We start from the raw sequence: 8,846 nt of genomic DNA on the forward strand, positions 1-8,846 counted from the left end.
GTTAAAACTTTTAAAAATGCGTGTTTTTTATTAAGTTAAATTTACATCTAAAGAACCTGTGGAATTGGCTGTAGAACTTAAGTCGATTGATATTTATATCATGTAGGCCTACCGCCTAACTATTATGTGTAGATTTTATTTAAAAAAATAGGAGGCACTGAATGACTGATATCAACTAAATCATTGATATTAACATACAGCTCAGTTTTAGTTGATTTGTTGAAACCGCTGCCGAGTCAAGAAACTTGCATGTAGATTCTGACTAAATTCTGAAGAAAGAACTTTCAGAAATTCAAACATTTTCTTTTTCTTTCTTCTTTCGTTTTTCCACGCGGATGAAGATGCAGGAAAGGGCTAATCACTCACTATAAAATATCAAAAACGTTTATTTTACGTTTTTACTAATAGACTGGAGCTTCTCCTGAAGACGCTTTCTCTGAAAAGCCAGGTTAAATCAACCAGTAATTAATAAAATGGGTAGTAATAAAAATATGTAGGTAGTTACAGCTATATCTGCTCAAGTATTTTTTTATAAATTTTGTAATTCGTGTATCATAATATCGTTACCAAATATCAGTACCTGTTGAAGCTACAGTACCTAATAGGTATATAGCTATTAAAATAAAATAAAAAACAATTTGAAAAGTGAAGGTTAACAGTTATAATAATAATCCTTATCAAAATTAAATATAGGCCTCCATAACTCAAAAAAACGTGCGTCAAAAATCCGCATTGCCGTCGGTATACAAAAACCGATATAAATCACAAAAATAATTTTAGCCCTAAAACTGACACGGTGAACTAGGCATGCAATATTATAACCGCTTTAAATTTTAACTGCCCACAATTTATATGCCGATAGCACGAAAAGTTTTTGTGAAAAGTAGGGGAACTTTTGTATAAATTAGCCTAAAGCTTAAAAATTACTTAAAGTCTCAGACTACTATTTCCAACCTTGAGAGATTATTCAACTCATAATGTTTAACTTTTATAAAAGTTGAAGAGAAGCATAAAACTTGAAAGCTTGATATGGTGGCCTTTCTGCGTTACCTGTGTATGATAGAACTAGACTTCCACGGACCGCGGTAACTTTGGGGTATTAGGATAAGATTTTGAAATTTCAATTTAAGTAGTAAAAACAAATGAAAACAGTTCATTGTATTTCAACGTTTTAAACGTGCAACTTAAATGTGCTCTGTGGCACCTGATTATTATTATACAATTAGAAGAAAGTTGCATTATAAAAAAATGGCACATTTACTTACAACAACAATTTTGCAAGCCACTTGAGACTGGCAAACGGCAGTGTCGTTCACTCTGAAATTGTGCTGATTTGACACTAAGAAAATCAATAAATCATGACAAAAGGGCCACAATATAAGTACATACGTAACTAGGTAAGTACCTATTAAATTGAAACCTGCACAGGTATCTAGCTACATTATAGTGTATTATTCTTACAAAATAGTTACCTAAGTTAGTCAAATAATTTCAGTGTACCTATAGGTACACCTACTTGATACTAAGTAGGTAATAAGTAAGTGTACACTGAAATATTTTCCAACATCAAAGTACTTGACAATTCCCAATAATTGCAACATAGCCAACTATTTCAATACTTACTTACGTATTAAAATCATGATATTATCGGCTGTCGCACAATATGATAAATGTGACCGGTAAGGATTGTACACTAAAGACTTTATTTACATCATCAAATCTCATTAATCATTGCTGACAATTTAACTCTTCTACTTAGGAACCTTAAAAAATGTAAAATTTTATTCATGGACTTCATCATTATATTGAGCATCGTTGTATGTTTGAAACAACGGTATAATATTATTATACCTTCCATTTTATGCCAGAAAATTCGTACCGTATATGAAATATTATGTCGGCTAAAAATTTAGTAGATAGAGTATAGGTAAACTGTCCGCCTATCTATGCGAGAGTATGTTTGTCTATCCATCTGTTTGTCTATTATCTTTTCTCAGCTAAACCATACTGAACGAATTTTGACGAAACGCACGGCTTGCATCCTAAAGACGGACATAGGATAGGTGCTTCGTATTTCTGAAAAGCCAGAAGTTTCTACAACACTTTTTAGTGTTCCGTACCTCAAAAGGAAAAACGGAACCCTTATAGGATCACTTTGTTGTCTGTCTGTCTGTCTGTATGTCTGTCTGTCTGTCTGTCTGTCTGTATGTCTGTCTGTCTGTCTGTCTGTCTGTCTGTGTGTCTGTCTGTCCGTCTGTCTGTCAAGAAACCTACAGGGTACTTCCCGTTGACCTAGAATCATGAAATTTGGCAGGTAGGTAGATCTTATAGCTGACATTTGGGGAAAAATCTGAAAACCGTGAATTTAGGGTTAGATCACACAAAAAAAAAAAATTGTGGTCATGAACTAATAATTAGTATTTTCAACTTTCGAAGTGAGTGAATATATCAAGTGGGGTATTATATGACAGGTCTTTATCTGTACATTCTAAAACAGATTTTTATTTATTTTTCTGCATCATAGTTTTTGAATTATCGTGCAAAATGTGAAAAAATACGACTGTAGTACGGAACCCTCATTGCGCGAGCCTGACTCGCACTTAGCCGGTTTTAAAGCATAAATCCACACGAACGTAGTCGCGGAAATCAGTTACTTACCTACGTTAAGCTTGCAATACATTTTCAAGATAATAAATAAATAGCATTAGAATCTAGTCAAAACGTTACAAGCTTATCGTGATTTTTATAAGTTAAAAAAGTACTAAACAACCTGCTCGCTACAAAGGCAAACCAAATTGCTCTAACTTAAGCACCGTTTTATGTTTAACAATATACAGCCTATATCCACTTCTCGTATTAAAATATGAACGTTTTAGCCTTCTAATAGAGCATAGATTTGTGTGAAAATACTGTTGCATTAGGACACTCCTGTCGTTGTTTATTATTCTGAATTTTTCCGACTTGTATGGCTTGAGTCACATGGGAATAGTGGCACTGGCACCAGCGGTATGATCAGCTTTGTAAAACATTTAAAAGCGAGAAGATTTTGGTTGTGTTAATTATTTTTTATTACCTAAGTTAGTAGTCATAAGATTAATCGTACGGTGTCTTGAGAACATTTTGGTCTTTTGGTTATTATTGAAGGTACTTTTTTTGGTTTTAATGAAATTTTCCTAGTATTGTCATTATATATCCAATACATGGTCGTTAACTATGGGCCTTATAAAAAAGCTCTGAGTCACTCAGCGATGCGGACAATGGAGAGGGCTATACTTGGAGTTTCTCTACGTAATCAAATCAGAAATGAGGAGATCCGTAGGAGTACCAGCGTAACCGACATAGCTCAACGAGCTACGAAGCTGAAATGGCAATGCACAGGGCACATTGTTTGGAAAACCGATAGACGCTTGGGTCCCAAGGTGCTAGAATAACGATCTGGCACCTGAAAATGCAACGCTGAAAGACTCCTCACTAGGTGGATAAACGACATCAAACGAATCGCGGGAAGCCACTAGGTTCATTCGGCGCAAGACCGTGGCATGTGGAAGTCCCTACAACAGACACCTATTGGTTGACGATGATGATGATACAGTTTTATGGAGTTTACTAAAGTTCGAAGTAAAACTAACCTTTTAACTCTTATTAAACTCTTAAACTTAAAAAATTATGATGAAGTAGATAGGTACATGCAACACCTAGGTACGTAGGTATAAAATACTGATTTTTTTCAGCGAGTATTTTTAATTTGCATCTATACCTTAGTTAGTTAGTTATGACATAAAAACCTTGATAATGAATTCCATGCTACAGTCCATATAAGAAAGCTATTGTACTAAAATAAGGTATCATAGACAAGGCATAAATTAAGAAACAACGTGTCTATTAAAAATACTTACCCCTTATGAAATAATTGGATATCAATAACAGCTGCTTTTAGCTTTATAATTGTATCTTTGTATTTAAATGTAAACAATTATGACTTGACATTATTCTCAATTTGTATCGGAATACTAAGTTATATTTTTTCACTAAAGGACGAGTTTCATGCTTTGACTAGACTAGTAAGTGGATTATAATTATATGCTTAAATAGTAACTACCTAGTGGCTAACGGCTGTAATTAATAATAATTAACCAATCTTTTTTTGTTTTTTATTCAGATAGAGGTTACTCGTAGCCCTTGACTGCAATCTCACGTGATGATGCAGCCTAAGATGGAAGCGGGTTAACCTGGAAGGTTTATTAAACTCACACCCCTTTGGTTTCTACACGGCATCGTACCGAATCGCTTGGCGGCACGGCTTTGCTGGTAGGGTGGTAACTAGCCATGGCCGAAGCCTCTCACCAGACAAAAATCTATCTCTAATCTATCGATAAGTTATAATTTTCTAGCACTGCAGCATTATAATTTGTCAAAAAAGACGATAGATACAATTTTGGACAAAATACAACAATGGCGCCGATTCTGTTGTCTTACTCTAAACTAAATTTAGATTATCTGCATCTTTTTCTTTTTAATATTAACATGAATTCTACATTTAAAGACTTAATTTGAGTCCACGCTAGGCTCGCGACTGGCAGCTAAAGTCACAAAGTTTGACAGCTCTAAATTAAATTTGAAACTGTCAAACTGTGTCTGTCCTTTTCACATCACATTAGTAAGAAGAGGATTCAAATAGTCTAAAATTTAGTTGTGCCAGAATCAGTACCAATGTAAGTTGTCGCCTGATTACAGACAGGATTAATTATTATTAATTTTGGCCGTCAGGTAAACTAGATTATTTTTAAAAAACTTTACCAGGCCAAGGTTAAGTGGGCTACGGCCACGCTAAGGGTAAATCATGTAGACTGTAAAGTCGCAAAGAAAAAATACGGACGTAAAGAAAATATGGAAAATTTTATTTTTCTGAACTATAATATACTAGCTGACCCGCCCCGGCTTCGCTCGGGTGGAATTTAGAAAATCGAGGTGGGGGATGAATTTCCAAAAATCCTGGAACACGTATTTCTTTATTTGTGACCGAAAACCCAAATACCAATTTTCATGCAAATAACTTGAAAAATGACGGGCTTTCATACAAACTTTTACCCCCTTTTAACCCACTTAGGGGTGGCATTTAGAAAAATCCTTTCTTACTGTTATTATGTAGATATATAATGATAAGGTAGGATTTTTTGTAATTCAACAAACGTTTAGCTACCTAAGTACCTATTATAAACTAATTCTTAACTTTTATAAAACTATTTTGTGTAATTTTTTTACTAAGTAGGTACCTATCTATGCATGTAAGTGGAAAATTTATGAAATTAATTTGTTTTGTAAGATAACTAAGCAAATTCATTTTATGAACTTTTTAAGTTTAAGTTTTAACTGCATAGCTTGCATATTAACGATTCAAATTACATTAAAATAACATTTAATCTATTTAATGGATACTATAACAATTTAGTTGCCAAATAAATTAGCACTACTATCTATAAATTTGTCACGGTTTGTTACTTAAAATAAGTAAGTAATTAGGTAGTTGAAGTACTTATCTTTAAATTAGGACATTATGCGTTTCAACTGTGAAGACCGTTGGCATATTTAAATGTTAATCTTATTAAGTTATTATAGTTTTAAGACAAGAAACAACAAGTTTAATTGGCTATAATCAAGTCAAAACAGACCAGACACACATTACAACGTAGGTACAGTATGCGATATGCACACCCAGACCTACCATTACTAAACATGCAAGAAAAGCAAACGACCAAGCAAAAAATACGCACCACCACCACAGAACACACACACACATAATATTCTAAAACACACACAAAGTAACTACGTTTCACTTTAACACTGGAGTAGGTAATCTTTTTATTTATTTATTCAGATATAAGTTAGCCCTTAACTGCAATCTTACGTGGTGGTTAGTGATGATGCAGTCTAAGATGGAAGCGGGCTAACCTGGAAGGGGTATGGCAGTTTTTATTAAACCAATACCTCTTTGGTTTCTACACAACATCATACCGGAATGCTAATTCGCTTGGTGCCACGGCTTTGCCGGTATCTCAGTAGTGTGGGACGCCCTCCGCAGTAAGATGGACTGACGATATAAAGAGGCTGGCGGGAAGTGGCTGGATGAGGAAGGCTGAGGACCGGGTGTGGTGGCGCTCTTTAGGGAAGGCCTATGTCCAACAGTGGATGTCCACAGGCTAATAATGATGATGATGATATCCAGTATCCATTTCATTTATAAATAAAAACAGTGAAACAAATGAAAACAATTGTTGCAAGTGGTAAAAGTAATACCTAAAAAAGTTACAGAGAAATACCTACCTTGCCGATAGTCTTTAGTCTTTACATTTGAAACGCATATTATTTAGTTTATCTGAAATCTGAATGCGATAACGTTGCTCGCGTTGATGTCTTTTCTTAAGAGAGATGTTCGTAGCAGAGTCGTAGCTCGTAGACAAAACCCTAACATTAGAACTAGGAGGAAGGTAGGGAATACTTTATCTAAATTACAAAAGGAAATATTAAAATTCAGGTAAATTTTTTGCCTAAAAAGTAGATGCATTCAAATAAATTAAACTATTATCAGGAATATGAAATAATATAGATAATAAAATAATAGTAATACCTATTTATGATATGACAAGCAGCACTTACCACGCTTAGTTTATACGGTGAATTCTCTGGTGAAGAAACTTATCTATTGGAGGAATTATTTACATAATTTAAAACGATATAATTTTAAAACTAATTAAATTATTAAGTAACAGTCCAGAATTTCCTTAAAACATAGTCCTTTTAAAACCAAAATAAAAAATAAAACCGTGTTCACGAGTTCAGTCACAGATTAAAATTAAAAATAATAGGAAAATAGGCATTACACTGACACATAAAGTATTAGGATTTGGAACGTTCGTTTCGGGGCATTGAGAGCGTCCCTTCACACGTAAGCTCGTCACGATGTACGGAGCACTTGTAACGGTGGGACCGTGTCCGGAGCCCCGCCTACCACGGAACGGAACGGAGGGGAACGATACACCTCTTAGCTTCTTCACACTTGCCGTACCTACTAGCTTAACCAACAGATATGACCTCCCCCTCTCCTATCAATGCTAAATATATCAGTGATGCGCGGGGTGAATTTAACACATATCAAAGGTCAAACTTATTTGGTTATCATTCAAAAGCTTATTAATCAGCTCTGCTATACGATTCTGGCTTTTATTCCCTTACAATAAAGCTCAGGTCGATGGTAAACTGTAGTTGGTTTTCGGCGCATCTGGGCGGGAAGATAAACGTTTGTAAAATTTAATACCAGTAGGTATAAGTAGATATAAACGGTTTCTATTAGGAGGGTGCTATTTATGATCTTAGAGGATTTAGCGCGTTTATGCTTTAGTCAAGTATTATTACGTTTAAAAGGTTCATAGAGATTGGAAAATGTGTATGAGGCTTTTGATAGTATTCTCTTTGATTTTAAATACTTACCTACGATATAATGTAAATAGAAATTTGAACTTTTCTGATCTTCATCATATTTATTCTATTTTATACTATAATAATTTAGGTAGGTACGTTGGGTTTTTGACTATATAATATCTAAGTAGGTACCTAATTTAGCAACTTTAATAGGTAGTATTCGTCAAAAAAGACCACACCATTTTTGACAAATAACAAGGTCATTGCTAAGTGCTAAGTACCATATCGACAAATTATTCATTCTATAGAGATTAGAAAAGTAAGTACAGATACCGCACTAAGTCCTACCTATTGTTGACCAGAGCATTTATAGTATAGCATTAAGAATGATTGGAAAATGTATCTGTAGCTTTAAACAGAGCTTTAGTAGGAAAGTATTTTCGTTGACTCCATTTTTTAATTTAAGGTAGGTATACCTACCTACCTACATAAGCAGAGTTATTTGTCATTATTGGTAAAGTACTTATATTTTTTAAATAACAATGATCCTACTGTTAAATAACTTTTTAACAGATTAAGTATAGATATAGAAACCGAACGTTAATTTTTTTGTCATAACATAAAACTAAGTTAGGTGACGAAGGTAACCCAATATAAAATGTTTCATATTAATTAAAAACATACTTTGTAAATATTTTTAAAATCAAGAGCATTTGTCTGGCTTCAATAAATTCTAGCAGGTCATTAGATGTGTAGGTAGGTATGTACCTAGGTACCTACTCGTACATAGCACCCATTAAAATATTTTTATTGACTTTTCAAGGGCTCTAATTGGTTTTTATTTTATCCTATTTTTAATGTTTTCTATATTTTTAATATACTTAAAGGTAATAGCTGTAACGAAGTGTGGCTCACGTCATGGGAGGCTACGCTGTCTGGCGGTTTAAAGTGCTCTGGTAAAAGGTACAGAAGACTTCCGGAAATGCGCTACGCTAGGCTCTCTCTACTTATCTACCCGGCTCTTTATTTTACCCGGCTGAGTTCCTTGTGAGCTATGAGGGTTACAAACGTGCCAAGGTATGAGAAGAATCAGACTTGAGTACGTTTGGAATCCTCGTAGATTTGATTTAAGTTTACTAATGCCCTCCCGATCAAATTTCGGCCACGGTGGCCAATCTCTAGGTATTAGGATTAGCCAACTGCGCGGGACATAATTGCACAAATTTGTGAACAAAGACACGTGGACAATTATTTCATCATTCTCATAGCCCAGTGACAGGGACGGAAATCTGACACGACCGGAGATAGGTCACGCGCAAGACTAACAGGGAGCCGCTGCTGGATTCAGGCGGCGCAAGTACGTGGCGTGTGGAAGTCCCTCCAAGAGGCCGATATATGTATGTAGTATGTCCAGCAGTGAACGTTTATTG

At 34.7% G+C, this 8,846-nt stretch overlaps 1 protein-coding gene across 1 annotated transcript in view; it reads right to left on the bottom strand.

The window, feature by feature from the left end:
- Positions 1-6,950, bottom strand: part of LOC117984063 (paired box pox-neuro protein-like) — a 54,716-nt gene extending 47,766 nt beyond the window's left edge. Inside the window, exon 1 of the mRNA XM_069499468.1 lies at positions 6,655-6,950. The gene's annotated coding sequence lies outside the window, so the exon portion shown is untranslated. The remainder of the gene's footprint in view (positions 1-6,654) is intronic.
- Between the last annotated feature and the right edge of the window lie 1,896 nt (positions 6,951-8,846).

Source organism: Maniola hyperantus, chromosome 7, assembly GCF_902806685.2.
Source record: "Maniola hyperantus chromosome 7, iAphHyp1.2, whole genome shotgun sequence".
Lineage (NCBI taxonomy): Eukaryota > Metazoa > Arthropoda > Insecta > Lepidoptera > Nymphalidae > Maniola > Maniola hyperantus.